Source organism: Rhinolophus sinicus, chromosome 17, assembly GCF_057876585.1.
Source record: "Rhinolophus sinicus isolate RSI-liver-muscle chromosome 17, RSI-T2T, whole genome shotgun sequence".
NCBI lineage: Eukaryota > Metazoa > Chordata > Mammalia > Chiroptera > Rhinolophidae > Rhinolophus > Rhinolophus sinicus.
This window is the reverse complement of record NC_142517.1, coordinates 120,711,452-120,723,337: the sequence shown is the minus strand read 5'-3', so window position 1 is coordinate 120,723,337 and position 11,886 is coordinate 120,711,452. Positions and strand designations below refer to the sequence as shown.

The following is an 11,886-nucleotide window of genomic DNA, read 5'->3' as shown; positions in this document are numbered from 1 at the left end:
TGCAGGGATCCACCCAGATAGGTGGGGTCAGGGGCGGGGTGAGTTGTGAGAGGTGGCCCAGAGCAATGGCGGCGACCACCACCACAGCCGGTCCTGCTTCCACAGCTCTCTCCCCTTTGCTGGAACTAGTTGGGCTGTGAATTTGTGTTTGCGGCCCACAGTTCTCAAAACAGCAAATTTTCTGTTGTTTTGATCTGACACTGCTACTGTTTCGCTTCTAGCACCGGGCACGTGGGGGTGGGGCGAGCTCTGGAAGGGGAGGGAGGGGGCGGCTAGTCTCAGTGCCTAAGGCTCCGGTCTCTGCTCGGCAGTGCGTGCTTAAACCACCGTTTTCAGCCTTTTTCCCTCAGTCTTTTCTCCGAGGTCTCTGCCGTGAGCGTTGGGTTCAGCCGTGTTATATGCTGTCCCCTCAGCCCTGTGGAGCCCTGGCGGAGCCCTAGCAGTCCGATCTTCCGCAGCTGCGGTAGTTCCGGGAAGCAGCGAGCTCTGCGCACTGAGCTGGGTCTGCGTCCTGCGCCCGCGCGGCTCCGTCTCCGCTCATGTCTCCCTTTCCTCCTCCCTCCACTCGCGCGAATCTCCCACCTGTAGGTGATTTCAGTCGGTAGTGGGCCTCTTCGTGTTGCCTGTCTGCTGTGCAGGGAGTCCTTTGTGGAGTTTTTGTTGTTCGATTTGTTGTAAATTCCAGGGGAGCTTTACAGAGGCTCACCTCACTCCGCCATTTTTCACAGTTTTTTTTTTTAACAAGATTTCTTACTATGTTTTATGTTCTCTGATATTTATCTCGTAGAATTCTTTTTTTTTCTTTTAAAAGTGATCATAATCAAATTAATTAACATTACAGCTAATTAGTGGGTTGGAATTCATTGCTTAAAAAATACTGCTTTGAACAAGTTCCTTTGGAAGAGAGTAAACCATTGGAGGAAGTTAAACATCAGAGGTAAAAATACTTACTTGTTTTTATATAGTAGTAGCAGAGAGAAATGTACATACAGTAGAAATTTTAAAAGTACACTGCAGTTCACCAATTTAAAAAGGGGGAAAGAATCAATAAATAGCAATTTAATCAAATCTGAAAACAGAAGGGACAGACTGACTGAATTCTCACAAAGAAAGACAAAGGGTCAAATTAGATGAAAAACCAAACCTAGCTCTATGATGATAATAAATGCAGTAAAAAAAAGTGATAGATAAAGGTTGAAACTAAAGAGACAAAGAGATACCAAGCAATTACAAGCAAACAAACAAAGCAGAATTAGTAAAAATCAAGGTAAAAAGCATCAACTTAAATAGAGAGCAATTATGTAATGATAAAAGGCACAATTAATGAGGATAATATAATAGTTATAAAACTGTATGCACTAAATAACTTAAGAGCTGAATACATAAAGAAAAAACTATTTAAAATATAACTAATAGCCTAATTCAAGAAACAAGAAAAATCTCAAATAAACAATCTAACGTTACACCTAACGGAACTAGGAAAAGAATAGCAAGCAAAGCCCAAAGTGAGAAGGAAAAAAATAATAAAGATCAGAGTGGAAATAGAGTCTCAAAAAAAAATACAAAAGATCAAAGAAACCAAGAGCTTGTTGTTTGAAAAGATAAACAAAATTGGCAAACCTTTAACCAGACTAATCGAGAAAAAAAGAGAGAGGACCCAAATAAATAAAGTCCAAAATGAAAGAGGAAAAGCAAAAACGGACACCACAGAAATACAAAGGATTATAAGAAAATACTATGAGCAATTATATGTCAACAAATTTGACAATCTGGAAAAAAAAGGATAATTTCCTAGATACATACAATCTTCCAAGACTGAATCAAGAAAATCTGAAGACTGAAACAAAAAACCTGAACAGAATAATTACTACAAACGAAATCAAATCAGTAATCAAAAAACTCCCAACAAATAAAAGTCCTGGGTCAGATGACTTCACAGATGAATTTTACCAAACATTCAAAGAAGAATTAACACCTATCCTTCTCAAACTATTCTAAATAATTCAAGAAGAGGGAAGGCTCCCAAGCTCATTTTACGAGGTCACCTTAACTATGATTCCAAAACCAGACAAAAACATTACAAAAAAAGAAAACTATAGGCCAATATCCCTTATGAACATAGATGCAAAAAGCCTCAACAAAATCTTAGCAAACCAGATTCAGCAATACATTGAAAAGATCATACACCATGATCAAATGGGATTTATTTCTGGGATGAAAGTTTGGCTTAATATCTGCAAATAAAGTAATATGATACACCACTTAAACAAAATGAAAGATAAGAATCATATGATCATATCAATAGATGCAGAAAAAGCATTTGACGAAATCCAGCATCCATTTATGGTAAAAACTCTCTGCAAAGTCGGAATAGAGGGAATATATTTCAACATAATAAAGGCCATATATAACAACTAACATCATAATCAATGGGGAAAAGCTAAAAGCATTCTCCTTAAGATCCTAAACAAGACAAGAATGTCCACTATCACTATTGTTATTCAACATAGTATTGGAAATCTTAGCACAGTAATCAGACAAGAAAAAATAAGCATCCAAATTGAAAAGGAGGAAGTAAAACTGGCATTATTTGCAGATGATATGATACTATATATAAAGAACCCTAAAGATTTCACCAAAAAAACTATTAGAACTAATAAATGAATTCAGTAAAGTAGCAGGATACAAAATTAATATTCAGAAATCGGTTGCATTTTTATACACCAATAATGAACTGTCAGAGAGAGAAATTAAGAAAACAATCCCATTACAATTGCATCCCCCTCTTCCTGCAAAAAAAAAAAAACACCTAGGAATAAATTTATTATTATTATTTTGTAAAGATTTTATTGGGGAAGGGGAACAGAACTTTATTGGGGAACAGTGTGTACTTCCAGGACTTTTATTTTCCAAGTCAAGTTGTTGTCCTTCAATCTTAGCTGTGGAGGGTGCTGTTCAGCTTCAAGTTGTTGTCCTTTCAGTCTTAGTTGTGAAGGGTGCAGCTCAGCTCCAGGTCCAGTTGCCGTTGCTAGTTGCAGGGGGCGCAGGCCACCATCCCTTGCAGGAGTTGAACCGGCAATCTTGTGGTTGAGAGGACGCACTACAACCAACTGAGCCATTTGGGAGCTCAGTGGCAGCTCAGCTCAAGGTGCTGTGTTCAATCTTAGTTGCAGAGGGCGGAGCCCACCATCCCTTACGGGACTCGAGGAGTTGAACCGGCAGCCTTGTGGTTGAGAGCCCACTGGCCCATGTGGGAATCGAACCGGCAGCCTTCGGAGTTAGGAGCATGGAGCTCTAACTGCCTGAGCCACCAGACCAGCCCCCTAGGAATAAATTTAACCATGGAGGTAAAAGACCTGTATTTGGAAAACTAGAAGACACGGAAGAAAGACATTGAAGAAGATATAAATAAATGGAAGCACATATCATGTTCATGGATAGGAAGAATTAATATCATTAAAATGTCCCAAAACATTGCTACCCAAAGCAATCTATAGATTCAATGCAATCCCTATCAAACTACTAATGGCATTTATCACAGAATTAGAACAAATAGTCTTAAAATTTATATGGAACCACAAAAGACCCTGAATAGCCAAAGCAAACTTGAGAAAGATGAACAAAGTTGAAGGTATCACACTACCTGATATCAAACTATACTATGAGGTGTGATCAAACAATGCAGTGAATGTTTTTAAAAAAAAAAAATTATTATAGTAAAAAACACATTACCATTAACCCCCCTCAAAACACTTCCCCTTGTTTTGAACACACTTATCCCATCATTCTTTCCACTTTCTGAAGTTCTGGAAGCCCTTTTTCATGAGTGTCTTTAGTTGTGCTGTTGTGGCTGCCTCCATATCCTGAATCATTTTGACTTTGGGGAAGAGCCAGAAGTCACACAGAGCCAGATCCCATGAATAAGGTAGATGCGGACACATCATGTTTTTATTTAACATTATGTATAGAAGCGATATGTGACATGGAGCATTGTCACGATGGAGGATGATTTACAGCACACTTTTAAAACATATCTTCTTTCAACCGTAGCTCACACCCCACTGAATTCACTGAACAAGTTGAAACTTGTCACACGCTGTTACTAAGGTTCGAGGCACTGCTTCCTGTATTGAAGATCCCTGCCTTTCCATTGGATGGCACTCGGCAGCAGCATTCACTGTATTTTTGTGATCACAATAAAAAAGCTCCATGTCACACATCGCTTCTGGTACAGCAATTTCTGTCAAATAAAAACATCATGGTGTGTCCTCATCCACCTTATTCACCAGACTGGGCACCGTGGGACTTCTGGCTCTTCCCCAAAGCCAAAATGATTCAGGACATCGAGGCAGCCACGACAGCTCAACTAAAGATACTCACGAAAGAGGACTTCCAGATCTGCTTCAGAAAGTGGCAAGAATGATGGGATAAGTGTGTTCGAAGTGAGAGGGAATATTTGGAGGGGGATTAATGGCAATGTGTCATTTACTGTAATAACTTTTTTTATTTAAACATTCGCTGTATCTTTTGATCACACCTCATAGCTCTCTGCCATCTACATTTCTGTCTAAAAGCAGGGCATAAATTTCCCTTTGGAAATAAATAAATGGATTTTAAATAAATTATAATGTAAATAGTATAATTTAATATATATAATATAATGTAAATAAAGATAATGTAAGTAAATAACATGAATTTCCTTTTGTAAAGGTGTCTCCCTCTCCTGTAGCAGGAAGAGAACTACTTCAGAGACAGGTGGCAACTCTTATCACCTGAGATGACTCTTACCTGCATAGCAAATCTTACTAAGCAGCTCTTGTTTACCATACATTTTCTATCCTCCTTCCTTTAACTTATTCCCAGAATCCTCAAACCCCTTTTCCTTTGCTTAGCCTCTTCTCCACACTTTATCACCCTTTGTTAAGATCATATACAAGCCCCAAATTCTAACTACCTCCCCTCCCCGAGTAACATTGGTTTATGAACTACCCTGCATAGGTATGTAATTAAATATGTTTTTTCCTCTCCTTAATCTGTTCTTTATCAGTTTAACTTGCTGGCCTCAGGCACTGAATCTAAGAGGGTAGAGGAAGAGTTTTTCCCCTCCTTTACAAGTTATCAACTCTGAAATTATAAATTATCCTTTTTGGCTTTCTGAGCAGCAACATGGCAGTTGGCAAGAACAATCGCCTTACGAAAGGCAGCAAAAAGGGAGCCAAGAAGAGAGCAGATGAACCACTTTCTGAGAAGGTGTGGTATGATGTGAAAACACCGGCTATGTTCACTATACAAAATATTGAGAAAACACTAGTCACAATAACTCAGGGAACCAAAATCACATCTGATGGTCTCAAGGATTGTGTTTCTGAAGTGAGCCCAGCTGATCTGCAGAATGATGGAGTTGCATTTAGAAAATTCAAGGTAATAACTGAGGATGTTCAGGGAAAAACTGCCTGACTAATTTCCACGGCATGGCTCTTACCTGTGACAAAATGTGCTCCATTGTCAAAAAATGCCCGACTGTGACTGAAGCTCATGTTGATGTCAAGACTACCGATGGCTATTTGCTTCGTTGATTCTGTGTTGGATTTACTAAAAAACACAGCAATCATATTCGGAAGAACTCTTATGATCAGGATCAACGGGTCTGCCAAATCTGGAAGAAGATAATGGAAATCATGACCCAAGAGGTGCAGGCACATGACTTGAAAGAAGTGTTCAATAAATGGATCCCAGAGAGCACTGGAAAAGACAAGGTTTGCCAATCTACCTCTCCGCTCCATAAGGTCTTTGTCAGAAAAGTGAAAACGCTGAAGAAGCCCACGTCTGAACAGGGAGAACTCATGGAGCTTCATGGTGAAGGCAGCAGTTCTGGAAAAGCTCCTGGGGACGAGACAGGGGCTAAAGCTGGACAAGCTGATGCCTATGAGCCTCCAGTTCAAGAATCTGTTAAAAATTCAGACTTTTCATGGTGAGAAATAAAACCTGTTCCTGATGTTAAAAATAAATAAATGACTACATACACACATACATACACACATACATAATCTTATAAGTAATAAAAAGGAGAATATTTTATACCAAAACCTGTAGGATGCATAAAAGCAGAAAAGAACAAAATATATGAGTGAAAGTTATTTCATTGCTAAAGAAGAAAACAAAGAAGAAAGATCATATATAAAATAATTTAATTTTTATATTAAGAAACTAAAAAAAAAAAAGAATAGCAAAATAGACCAAAAGAAATGAGGAGGAAAGGATTAATAAATATTAAATTGAGACTAATAGAGTGGAAAACAAAGCAAAGGAGGAGAAAAGCAGCGATCAATAAATCCAAACTGGTACTTTAAAAAGACCAGTAACATAGATTAACTTCTTATAAACCCAATTAGGAAAAAAGAGCACATGTAGAAATATACATCTAGGACTGAGGAAGGAGACATAACCACAGAGATCGTGTGGCTAGAGTGGAGCAAACGAAAGAACAAACAGCAGGAGATGGAATCAGTGAGGTAGACAGGGGTCAGACCACGTGAGGCTTTATAAGCCATAGTAAAACTTTTCCTTTAACTCTGCTGCTGAAATGGGAAGCCATTGGAAGCTTTTGATCCTGTTATGACCTGACTTACAAGGTGTGATCAAACAATACAGCGAATGTTTAAATTAAAAAAAAAATTATTACAGTAAAAGACATATTGCCATTAATCCCCTCAAAATACTGCCCCTCGCTTCAAACATACTTATCCCATATTCTTGTCACTTTCTGAAGCAGCTCTGGAAGTCCTCTTTTGTGAGTGTCTTTACTTCATCCTCCATCATGACAATGCTCCGTGTCACACATCCCTTCTGGTACAGCAATTTCTGTCAAATAAAAACATTACAGTGTGTCTTCATCCACCTTATTCACCGGGTCTGGCACCATGAGATTTCTGGCTCTTCGCCAAGGTCAATATGACCATGAAAGGTAAACGTTTTGAATCAATTCAGGACATCAAGACAGCTACAACAGTGCAAGTAAAGACACTCACGAAAGAGGACTTCCAGAACTGCTTCAGAAAGTGGCAAGAATGATAGGATAAGTGTGTTCGAAGCAAGAAGGAATATTTTGAGGGGGATTAATGGCAATGTGTCTTTTACTGTAATAAATTAAAAAACATTCATTGTATCGTTCCATCACACCTCGTACATTTTAACAGGATCACTCTGTTTTCTGTGTTGAGAGTAAACTGTATACTAGTGGTAGGAGCAGAACTGGAGGTAGTTGGATACAGATGACAGATCTCTGTGTGGCAATGGTCAGAGTGAGAACTAGTCCATTTTTAGAACATACATTTGAAGGTACGGCCAATAAGATTTGCAGGTAAACTGGAAATGAGTTGTGGGAGGAAGAGAGGAGTCAAGGATAACTCCTGGTATTTTGCCAGAGCACTTGGAAGAAGAGGGTTAAGCATGAACTGAGAAATAGAAGGTGAGGGAAAGTCCAATTTTGTGAGAGATCATGTGCTTAGTTTTACACAGTGAGTTTGAAAGGTCTATTAGTTACCCAAGTAAAATGTCGAGTAGGCAGTTAAATTTATGGGTCTGAATTCAAGTGAGAAGTCTGCGCTTGAGATATAAATTTGGAGGATAATGTACAAACAGAATTTGTCTTAGTTCAGGCTGCCCTAACAAAATACTGTAGGCTGGGTGGCTTAAACAGCAGACAGTTATTTTCTCACAGTTCTGGGCTAGAAGTCTATGAGTCAGGTGTCGGCACGATAAGGTTCTGGTGAGAACTCTCTTCCTGGCTTGCAGATGGCTGCCTTATCACTGTGTGCTCAGATGGCCTTTCTTTTGATGCTGGCACTCAGAGAGAAAGAAAGGTTACTAATCATACCAGATTAGGACGCAACCCTTATGACCTCAATTAACTTTAGTTACTTCCTAAAAGCCCAATTTCTAGATACAGTCATATTGGGGGTTAAGGGTTCAACATGTGAATTTGGGGAGGGCACAATTCAGTCCATAGCAGTATTTAAAGCCGTATGACTGGATAAGACCACCAAGAGAGTGAGTATGGATGGAAAAGAAAAATGGTTCAAGAACTGAGTCCTGGACACACAACATTTAGAGGCTACAAAGATGAGGAACAAACAGCAAAGGAGACTGAGACGGAGAAACCAGGGAGAATCCACTCACTTTGGAAGGCTGGCAGTATTGATTAAAGCTGCGTATAAGTTTATCTATGATCCAGCAATTCCACTCCTTATCATTTTCCCAAAGGAAATAAGGGCTTATAACTACCACATGACATTTATGAGAATGTTCATAGCACCTTTATTCAAAATAGCTTCAAACTGGAAACAATCTAAATGTTTATCAACCATATATAAGTAGTGCAACTAAAGACACTCATGAAAGAGGACTTCCAAAACAGCTTCAGAAAGTGGCAAGAATGGTGGGATAAGCGTGTTTGAAGTAAGGGGAAGTATTTTGAGGGGGATTAATGGTAATATGCCTTTCACTGTAACAAATTTTTTTATTTAAACATTCACCATATTGTTTGATCACACCTTGTATTTCAAGTGAAAATTAAATTGGAAGGAAATTCTAATTAAGTATGGCAGCCGGAACACCAGAATTTATCTTTATTTCAACTGGAAACATCACTAAACAGTTAATGAAAGGATCAGAACAGGCATAAATCCAAAAGACAAAGAAATAGGGAAAGAAGATGACTACCTATCAGAGACATCCACAAAATTTAGAAAACCAAAAAGCAACAGACAAAAGATACCAAGCATTACACAGAGAAAGCGGAAACCTACACCTGGTTTCAGGGAGGGCCAGTGGGTAGGACAGTCCCAGCAGCCTCAGGAATAAGAGGTGACAGACAGGGGGAGGGTTGGATGGGACTGACAATGGGAAATGGGAGTGGCTGTAAGTCTGTACAAACGCAAGTTATACCCCGCAGAACAGTGCCTGCCATGCCATTTTGTAGCTGTTTCATAAATATTAATGAATGAGTGAATGGGTAAAGGAGCAGCTTTCCTTTTTGAACTGAGGCCTCTCTGGTTGCCCTGTCAAATGAGAAAGCACCAGAGAATTTTTCCATGAAGAGGCAAGGCCAAGCTGAACTGAGCTTTGTGGCATCAGGGCATTTGGGCTCAGGGGTTAAGTGCACTTAAATCCCCATCCTTTGGCAATGCTCCCCACCCCCTCAGGGCCCCACAGGAAGAGATAGTTGGGAAAGAGGGAAGAGGAAGCAAGGGTGGGGCTTGGTGAGCTGCCGCTTCTGTGCAGATGTCAGGGTTGACCTGTCGGCTGGACGAAATAATTCTCCAGGTAGTTCACCAAAAGAGGGTTTATTCAGGAAAAGAAAAAGAAATAAAACCACCACAGCAGTATGAAGACACACAACACTGGCCGCACACCTCTGGCCAGCTGTCCACGTGCAAAATGTGCCCCCTTTCCAAGATCGTCCCCTATATAAATAAATCCCTCTCCCAGAAGGGGCTTTTCCCCTCTGTGGAAGCCTCCACGGCAGTACCCAGGACTGGAGACGCCTCTGAGGCACTCACTCTTCCCCCCTTGTCTCTGCTGCAGGAACCAGCCTCCCTCATCCAAAGCAACCCACTTCCCTTCTTTCAGTTGTGTGTAAAGGGGGACACTTAGCACTGCACCAGGGTCCGTTTGTCTAGGTGCATGAGTGTCACAACCGCTGGCACCTAACAGCTAGTTCTGCTCCCATCTATGAGGAAGCACATTTATTAAACACCCAAGTGCTTAACCTACACTGATTGAGTCCTCTCAGCAAGCCTGTGAGGAAAGACCATCATCCCCCAGTGCTCTGAGGAAATGGAGGCTCTGAGAAGCTAAGTAACACCCACAGGCCAGTCTCTGCACCCAGGCCTGTGCCAAGAAGTCACCCAGGCACTGTCCTCTTGATTCCACAAATGTGGACTGTGCTTCCTCTTTGCAGGGCATTGGCTAGATCTGGGGATATTCCAAGATAAACCAGTTTCCTTTTCTTCTTTCCAGGGGTTTCCTTATCTTGGGGGAGTTGGAGAGTAGCAATTGGCTACAGAGCAAAGTCAGAGTAGGGTCACTGTCGTAGGAGCACAAAGGAAGGTGAGCGAAGTTCTGGTTGAGATGGCAGAAGGAGTTCAGAGGCCTTTCAAAGGAAGGCGTTTGTGCTGGCTCTTGTGAGAAAGATGTCTCCAGGCACTTGGGGAGGAAGCAGCCCCAGGTGGGGGCCCTGCCCTGCCGTGGTCAGCCATGACAGTGGTGGGCAGCCTCCAAGCCAGGAGCCAGTGAGGGTGGGGCTTGCCTCTGGCCAGGAGGGGACAAGGTTTCCCTGCACAGTCTTCTGTAACATGTGGCTTTTAAACTCTGTTCATGAATTTCCTCTCCAAAAATGCTTTTAAAAACTAGACAAATCTATGAATTTTTAGAACGTGGTGTATATATATGTATATATATAAATCAGCCTTCAAAAGGAAGGACATTTTGACATACGTTACAATAATGGATGAACCTTGAAGATATTAAGCTTTGTGAAATAAGCCAGTCACAAGAAGAAAACTACTGTGTGATGCCACTTGTATGAGGAACCTAGAGTAGCAACCTTCGTAGAGACAGAAAGTAGAAGAGTGTTGCTAGGGTCTGGTGGGAGGGGGGAGTGGAGAGTTAGTGTTTAACCCGTACAGAGTTACAGTTTGAGAAGATGGGAAAGTTCTGGAGATGGATGGCAGTAGCACAACAATGTGAATGTATTCAGCACCACTGAATTGTTCATTTGAAAATGGTTAAAATGGTAAACCTTATGTTATGTATATTTAACCACAAAAGAAAAAAATAATGAAAGATGTACAAAAATACTGCTTTGTGGGCAGAAGCACCCAATCTGAGAAAGAACTGCTAGCCTCCGATCCTGGTGTGAGATAAAACCCACTTACAGGACAGTTAGATGAGATTAGGAAACATTCTCAACCCAGAGACACTTCACTGAGCAGCTCTAGTTAACCTTAATGGAGATCATAGGTCTCCATCTACCTTTCTTATTAAGAAGAAAATAAGCTATAGGCTGGAGGCCAGATTGAAGATATAGCATGCAATTTTTTCATCATTGTCTTAGCCAAATTTCCTTAACAACAAAAAAGAAAAGAAGAGTACTGCTTTGTCATTCGGTCTGCATGACTAAGGGAGCCATTAGCTGGGAAATGATGTAGGAGGCGAGTGAGCAGGTGTCGGGAAAGTGAGGTCAGCCCTTGGTGGTCACTCAGTGTGTGCCTGTAGCATGCTGGTGGGGAAGGTGCTCTGTTCCCACCGTTACTAATTCTCACCAGGCAGGTGTCCTTGTTTTAGCTTCTTTACAGGTGAGTTAACAGGCTTGGGGCACGGAGGTGACGCCAGGCCAGTCCACCCCAGTGTGGATGCCAAGCTGGGTTTAGGATGCCAGTGTGCCATCTCTGACAACGTGGCCACAGGCAGATGGGTAGTGTGGAGCTGGGAAGGTGAGAGTCCGAGGAGCAGTTTCGTGAGTCGGGACCCTGGTAAAGCCACAGGCACAGCTAGGCCGAGAACAGGTGAAAGAGGAAGAGGAGGACAGCTGAGGACAAGCTCTGGAGGAAGACCTACATTTACGACACTCCCCCAGCCATGGGCGCTGCTGCGCTGATCGGAGCTCCTCCTGGAGAAGTGTCCACCCCAATGTTCCCAGTTAAGATCTGGGCCCTACTTAGCACCTGCCCAGCAGCTGACACTGGGGCCTCCACAGCCGCAAGTGGTTCAGGAGTCCACAAGGGCAGGAGTCAGCTCACAGTGACCTCGTTCTAAATCAGGCCGGCTCCACGGATCCCTGTCAACACTTGAGACTGCGCTTGGAGGAGAGGTACACGCCACCTC

At 41.6% G+C, this 11,886-nt stretch overlaps 1 pseudogene; it reads left to right on the top strand.

The window, feature by feature from the left end:
• The first annotated feature begins 3,805 nt into the window (after nt 1-3,805).
• Nucleotides 3,806-6,413, top strand: LOC109456666 (small ribosomal subunit protein eS1 pseudogene; annotated as a pseudogene).
• Nucleotides 6,414-11,886: the final 5,473 nt, after the last annotated feature.